The following is an 8,563-nucleotide window of genomic DNA, read 5'->3' as shown; positions in this document are numbered from 1 at the left end:
TGAGTAAAAGTCTAAAAGTATTTGGTTTTATATATACTTAAGTATCAAAAATAGAAGTAAAAGTATAAATCATTTCAAATTCCTTATATTAATTAAGCAAAGGAGACGGCACCATTTTCTTGTTTTTAAATGTACGGATAGCCAGAGGCACACTCCAACACTTAGACATTATTTACAAAAGATGCATTTATGTTTAGTGAGTCCGCCAGACCATAAGGCAGAAGCGATGACCACGCGTTCTCCTGAAAAGTACGTGAATTTCACAATTTTCATGTTTTGCTAAGCATTCAAAATGTAATGAGTACTTTGGGTTGTCAGAAAATATTTATTGAGTAAAAAGTACAATATTTTCTTCAGGAATGTAGTGAAGTAAAAGTAAAATTTGTCAAAAATCTAAATAGTAAAGTAAAGTACAGATACCCAAAAAACGACTTAAGTAGTACTTTTAAGTATTTTTACTTAAGTACATTACACCACTAACTAATATATCAATGGGTGCGTCTATGACCATAATAACTTGACAAACAAACGGGACGAAAAGGGGATAGGCTACCTGAATTTGACCAATAAGAAATCCTTGTCTTCATTTTCGTTGCAAAACATTTTGTTGCCAGGTGCACTAATGAATATACGACCATGTTCTTCAATGGGCCTACGACCAGATGGGGCAGAATTTGCTGTGCCTTCTAGCCACAGAAATATTTGACAGTAACAAATATTCTATAGTTTATTTAGCCTATCTATTTTTGGAAGCTTGTGGAAGGTGTGACAAGTTTCGGTTCTTTCACAAACAGTACAATTGGATAGGCAGAGTTCCATCATTATGTGCTTTCGCCAATTACCACACTAGCCTATAATGACCTGCCTAAATTTCATCACAGCATTCACAGCATTGTGAACTATTTTATTTACTCTGGAATAGTTATATTTCATTTACAGTGGATCAATTGAAGTCAATGAACTAAGCAGACCAGACCCAGCTGCTATCACATTGATGTCTAAGGGAGAGCCACCTCGTTAAGCAGAAAGGATTCCCCCCCCCCCCAATGGTAAAAGGCCTGAGTGAACTATCTTGATTTATCCACCATCTTTAGCGATGTCTTATAACTATTACTTTATTCCCCTGTGATGGCACAAGAGGGAGTGTGAATATGTGCTGCTGTTTGTTAGGAGGTCAGGGTTACTCTCTGTAGACTAGCTCAGGGTTAGTCTCTGTAGACTAGATCAGGGTTAGTCTCTGTAGACTAGGTCGGGGTTAATGTCTTTAGACTAGGTCAGGGTTAGAAGGGTTAGTGTCTGTAGACTTGGTAAGGGTTAGTGTCTGTGGACTAGGTCAGGGTTAGTGTCTGTAGACTAGGTCAGGGTTAGTGTCTGTAGACTGGGTCAGGGTTAGTGTCTGTAGACTAGGTCAGGGGTAGTCTCTGTAGACTAGGTCAGGGGTAGTCTCTGTAGACTAGACAGTGAGGGTCTCTGTAGACTAGGTCAGGGGTAGTGTCTGTAGACTAGGTCAGGGGTAGTGTCTGTAGACTAGGTCAGAGTTAGTGTCTGTAGACTGGGTCAGGGTTAGTGTCTGTAGACTAGGTCAGGGGTAGTCTCTGTAGACTAGGTCAGGGGTAGTCTCTGTAGACTAGACAGTGAGGGTCTCTGTAGACTAGGTCAGGGGTAGTGTCTGTCGACTAGGTCAGGGTTAGTTTCTGTAGACTAGGTCAGAGTTAGTGTCTGTAGACTAGGTCAGGGGTTAGTCTGTGGACTAGGTCAGGGGTTAGTCTGTAGACTAGGTCAGGGGTTAGTCTGTAGACTAGGTCAGGGGTAATCTCATGTAGACTAGGTCAGGGTTAGTTTCTGTAGACTAGGTCAGGGGTTAGTCTGTAGACTAGGTCAGGGTTAGTCTCTATAGACTAGGTCAGGGTTAGTCTCTATAGACTAGGTCAGGGGTAGTCTCTACAGACTAGGTCAGGGGTAGTCTCTATAGACTAGGTCAGGGGTAGTCTCTATAGACTAGGTCAGGGGTAGTCTCTCTCTCGCTGGATGACCATTCTGCCCATTATCTGCTTTCTTTCCAATCAAATCTAAATAAGACTGTCTTTAACTGACTTTCTACTGCTGTTTATGTAAACACGCCTCTCTGTGGCAGACAGTGACGAACAAATGATGGACTAGTTTAACCAAAGACTGCTGAGCTGCTGCCCTTGCTGCCCTCTGCAGGAACATAGTACTGATTACACAAAGATGGGTGAATGAATGCAGATGATGAACTAAGCAGACCAGACCAAGCTGCTAATGCATTGGTGCCTATGGGAGAGCCAACCCCAACAGGATCGGTGTCCCCCCGCGGGACTGTTGAGCTAATGTGCGCTAATGTGATTAGCATGATCTTGTAAGTAACAAGAACATTTCCCAGGACATAGACATATCTGAAATGGGCAGAAAGCTTAAATTCTTATTAATATAACTGCACTGTCCAATTTACAGTAGCTATTACAGTGAAATAATACCATGCTATTGTTTGAGGAGAGCGCACAGTTATGAACTTCAAAATGTATCAATAAACCAATTAGGCAGTTTGGGCAGACTTGATAAAACATTTTGAACAGAAATGCAATGGTTCATTGGATCAGTCTTAAACTTTGCACATACACAACATCTAAATTGCGCCTAAACTGGAGTAATACATTGTGGCCTTTCTCTTGCATTTCAAAGATGAAATGTTCTTGTACATTAATAATTTCACATTTCCACAAACTTCAAAGTGTTTCCTTTCAAATGGTATCAAGAATATGCATATCCTTGCTTCAGGTCCTGAGCTATAGGCAGTTAGATTTGGGTATGTCATTTTAGGCGAAAATTGAAAAAAAGGGTCCGATCCTTAAGAGGTTTTAAGCAGACTGGAACAGTGAACATTTTTTTCCAATGGTAAACGGTCTGAGCGGTACATCTTTGTTTATCCACCATCTTTGGTCTAGTCTCTACTACAGCGTCTTTGGAACCAAGGAACTTGCCGAACAGGATATGTTGTTTTGTCTGGAGCTATACTATGATGACCAACTGAAGTATTATCGGCGATGGAAAAGTGTATCTGTAAAATTGGGAACCATCTTTTCCCAATATTCAGATACCTTGGGCTGATCTTCACTGTAAATAAAGACACAGTTGCCATTGTTATGAAGGTTCAAGGACTGTTACTGGATATAGTCTGGGGTTTATTTGAATTGTTATGAAAGTTATTTGCATTTAATTTAGTTGACAATCTCACTCATTCTCTCTCTGACACACACACACACACACACACACACACACACACACACACACACACACACAAGCACACACCCAGGCTACATCATATTAAGACTGAACAGTTTTATAGGTTGCCACTGCACACCAAACACAATTTTGTCAAGTACTATACAGTGTATATATTTTGGGGTTTAAGACAGAATGATTGGTTGACAAATAATGCTCCCACTAGACAGGCCATGGCTGCATAGTTGGTGAGAAGCCGACTTGAAGGAGACTTGATCAAATGGTTTTTGTAAAGTTCATGCAGTCGACATGTACAGTTGAAGTCGGAAGTTTACATACACCTTAGCCAAATACATTTAATCTCAGTTTTTCACAATTCTTGACATTTAATCTGAGTAAAATGTCCCCGTTTTAGGTCAGTTAGGATCACCACTTTATTTTAAGAATGTGAAATGTCCAAATAATAGTAGAGAGAATGATTTATTTCAGCTTTTATTTCTTTCATCACATTCCCAGTGGGTCAGAAGTTTACATACACTCAATTAGTATTTTGTGGGCTATACTCGGCCTTGTCTTCGGACGGTAAGTTGGTGGTTGTAGACATCCCTCTAGTGGTGTGGGGGCTGTGCTTTGGCAAAGTGGGTGGGGTTATATCCTGCCTGTTTGGCCCTGTCCGGGGGTATCATCGGATGGGGCCACAGTGTCTTCTGATCCCTCCTGTCTCAGCCTCCAGTATTTATGCTGCAGTAGTTTATGTGTCGGGGGGCTAGGGTCAGTCTGTTACATCTGGAGTATTCTCTTGTCTTATCCGGTGTCCTGTGTGAATTTAAATATGCTCTCTCTAATTCTCTCTTTCTCTCTTTCTTTCTCTCGGAGGACCTGAGCCCTAGGACCATGCCTCGGGACTACCTGGCATGATGACTCCTTGCGGTCCCCAGTCCACCTGGCCATGCTGCTGCTCCAGTTTCAACTGTTCTGCCTGCGGCTACAGAACCCTGACCTGTTCACCGGACGTGCTTGTTGCACCCTCGACAACTACTATGATTATTATTATTTGACCATGCTGGTCATTTATGAACATTTTAACATCTTGACCATGTTCTGTTATAATATCCACCCGGCACAGCCAGAAGAGGACTGGCCACCCCTCATAGCCTGGTTCCTCTCTAGGTTTCTTCCTAGGTTTTTGGCCTTTCTAGGGAGTTTTTCCTAGGGAGTTTTTCCTAGCCACCGTGCCTCTTTCACATGCATTGCTTGCTGTTTGGGGTTTTAGGCTGGGTTTCTGTACAGCACTTTGAGATTTCAGCTGATATACGAAGGGCTATATAAATAAATTTGATTTGATTTTGATTTGATATTTGGTAGCATTGCCTTTAAATTGTTTAACTTGGGTCAAACATTTCACGTAGCCTTCCACAAGCTTCCCACAATAAGTTGGGTGAATTTTGGCCCATTCCTCCTGACAGCTGGTGTAACTGAGTCAGGTTTGGAGGACTCCTTGCACACTCCTTTCACACACGCTTTTTCAGGTCTGCCCACAAATTTTCTATAGGATTGAGGTCAGGGCTTTGTGATGGCCACTCCAATACCTTGACTTTGTTGTCCTTATTAAGCCATTTTGCCACATCTTTGTAAGTATGCTTGGGGTCATTGTCCATTTGGAAGACCCATTTGTGACCAAGCTTTAACTTCCTGACTGATGTCTTGAGATGTTGCTTCAATATATCCACATAATTTTCCTCCCTCATGATGCCATCTATTTTGTGAAGTGCACCAGTCCCTCCTGCAGCAAAGCACCCCCACAACATGATGCTGCTACCCCGTGCTTCACGGTTGGGATGGTGTTCTTCAGCTTGCAAGCCTCCCCCTTTTTCCTCCAAACATAACGATGGTCATTATGGCCAAACAGTTCTATTTTTTTTTCATCAGACCAGAGGACATTTCTCCAAAAAATACGATCTTTGTCTCCATGTGCAGTTGCAAACCGTAGTCTGGCTTTTTTAGAGGTTTTGGAGCAGTGGCTTCTTCCTTGCTGAGCGGCCTTTCAGATTATGTCGATATAGGACTCGTTTTTACTTTGGATATAGATACTTTTGTATCTGTTTCCTCCAGCATCTTCACAAGGTCCTTTGCTGTTGTTCTGGGATCGATTTTCACTTTTCGCAGCAAAGTACATTCATCTCTAGGAGACAGAACGCGTCTGCTTCCTAAGCGGTATGATGGCTGCGTGGTCCCATGGTGTTTATACTTGTTTACTATTGTTTGTTCAGATGAACGTGGTATCTTCAGGCGTTTGGAAACTGCTCCCAAGGATGAACCAGACTTGTGGAGGTCTACAATTTTTTTTCTGAGGTCTTGGCTGATTTCTTTCGATTTTCCCGTGATGTCAAGCAAAGAGGCACTGAGTTTGAAGGTAGGCCTTGAAATACATCCACAGGTACACCTCCAATTGACTCAAATGATGTCAATTAGCCTATCAGAAGCTTCTAAAGCCATGACATAATTTTCTGGAATTTTCCAAGCTGTTTAAAGGCACAGTCAACTTAGTGTATGTAAACTTCTGACCCACTGGAATTGTGATACAGTGAATTATAAGTGAAATAATCTGTCTGTAAACAATTGTTGGAAAAATTACTTGTGTCATGCACAAAGTAGATATCCTAACTGACTTGCCAAAACTATAGTTTGTTTACATGAAATTTGTGGAGTGGTTAAAAAAACAGTTTTAATGACTCCAACCTAAGTGTATGTAAATTTCCCACTTCAACTGTACATGTACATCTCCTGGTCTGCCAGAAGGACATCATCTGTCACGTCCTGACCAGCAGATGGAGCTATTGTATTAGTTTTGGGGTCAGGACGTGGCAGTTTTTGTGTGTGTGAATGTTTATGTTGGTGATTGGGACTTCAAATTGAAGGCAGGTGTGTTGAGTTGCCTTTGATTGGAAGTCCTATATAGGTGTGTGTGTTTTTCTTTGGGGTTGTGGGTAGTTGTTTTTGCACTGCGTTTTTGTAGCCTGTAAAACTGTTGCTGTTGTCATCTTTATTGTTTTGTGAGTGGATGCTTTACTCCTTTTTTGAATTAAAACATGAGCATCCATATTCCCGCTGCACCTTGGTCTTCTCTCCATGACAACTTCTGTGACATCATCTCTCTGGTTCTGATTTGAAGGAACTATTTGGACAAAGTGGAGGTAGATGGCCTCTGACAGTATGCTGGTAGTGATTCTGTCCTGTCTGGATTTGGCCAGTTGTCTCAGTTTGATTTTGATATCGTTGCATCTTTGAGATCTTCTTGACAGATGTTTCTGGTCTAGGTCTCGCAGGTGGTCTGCCAGAGCTTCACGTGTAGAAAGCGGCTCTGTGTTCATTAGGAGTGCTTTAACACAGATCTGGTCTAAGAATACTGTAAGAGTTTCATTCAAGAGATCCCCAGGGGTGAAGTTAAACTGCTAGGACTGCATTTTGTTCAGCTGTAGTTTGGGTTTCACACAGGCAAATGCATCTGACTTGCAAAGGTCAGTTCTCAACCTATTCTGGGGATTGCTCTCAGCAGATACTGGTCCAGTCTCAAAACAGCAGGGGGACTATATGTTTCAATGTCACAAACACTGCTGGTTCTATGTATACCTTTTGTTGTATATACATTAAGTATGGCTTGACGATGTAGAGTTGTCGTGTGTCTGTGTATGAATGGCTGAGACTAAGCTTGGCTCTGAGGTTGAGCTTGAGGCTGAGGAGTGTTGAAAATGAACCCCAAGTTGCTTAATCTCTCTTGTGACCGCTGTAGTAATGGCAGTGGTCAGCTTCATGTTCCCGGTGCTGACAGCTCTTCTCAGTGCAAAGTAGGATCCCATTTGCCCCACAATCCCTGTGGAGTGACTAAACAATCCTAGGCCTCGCTGATCTGGAGTAGTGCAGTAGCAGGTCCTCCACAGTATCTATGGTTATTTTCAACAGTTGGTCGCATGCCAGGTCCTGCAGTGCAGATGTCACTATCCCAAAAGCCATGTCACTCAGGGTTGCCCTAGCTGACCTTTCAGAGATCACGACTCCATGGTCAGGTCCGATGTCCATCAGAAGGTTGGCGACCAGGTTGACCACCACTTCTCTGGCAGGAAGCAATGGAGACAAGGGCTGACTTTCATCCTCAGTCATGGCTGTCTCTATGTCACTGAAAACCCTGCGGGCAGTGCCGATGTCTTCGGATGAGAGGAGTTGGTTCCAAGAGCATGTCTCCTCATCTGAGTCAGAATCATAGCTGTGACCAGGTGTTCTTGAAACATTACATGAAACGTGTCTAGAACATTAATATTTGAAATTCTGAGAACATGGTAACCATGTTCTGGGTATGTTCTGTTTGACAGTAAGGGAATATTCTCATAACTGTAACGCCAAAATATATTCTCTGCTTCTCTGAAACACCCCCCCCATGGCTATCCAACTGGATGGATTCTCCATTCACCGAGCAGACTGGACAGTGGAGTCAGGGAAATCAAGAGGGGAAGGGGTTTGCCTCTTCATCAACAACAAATGGTGTACTGGCTCGAGCGCAGTCGTCCCATTGTTCACCCACCTTGGAATACCTGATAGTCAAATGCCAACCCTTGTACTTCTCGAGGAAGTTTTCAGCTGTTATCGTGACTGTTGTATACATTCCACCTCAGGACAAGAAAAATAACAAGATGGCACTTAACAAACTGTACAAGGCTTTAAACAAGCAGGAAAACTTGCACCCAGAGGCTGCTTTTCTTGTTGCTGGTGATTTTAATTCTGTGTCATTAAGACACATGATGCCCAACCCATCAACACGTCTCCTTCGCCACTAGGGACGATAAAGTCCTACACCACTAAGACTCTACCCACAATCAAGCAAACAGGGCCCTCTCTCGTCCCCCATTCGGCAAATCAGATCATGACTCCGTACTCCTGCATCCTGTTTACGAGCAGAAGCTCAAACAGGAAGTACCCGTGACTCGCTATATTGAGAAATGGTCATCAGAATCAGAAATTACTCTACAGGACTGCTTTGCTAGCGCTAATTGGAATATGTTCAGAGACTCCGCCGATAATATTGACGAGCTAACCACCACTGTCGCTGGCTTCATAAGGAAATGTATCGGTGAAGTTGGCCCCACAGTGAAGGTTTGCTGCTTCCCCAATCAAAAGCCCTGGTCATTCTGAGAGAGATAGCAAGAGAGCTGGCCAAGGACGGCACGTTCAAGAGTTTTGGAGAGAAAAGAAAGAAGGGATACTGGTCTGTAGTTGTTGACATCGGAGGGATCGAGTGTAGGTTTTTTCAGAAGGGGTGCAACTCTCACTC

This window comes from Salmo trutta, chromosome 5 (genome assembly GCF_901001165.1).
Source record: "Salmo trutta chromosome 5, fSalTru1.1, whole genome shotgun sequence".
Taxonomy (NCBI): domain Eukaryota; kingdom Metazoa; phylum Chordata; class Actinopteri; order Salmoniformes; family Salmonidae; genus Salmo; species Salmo trutta.
Note: the sequence above shows the minus strand (reverse complement) of the source record.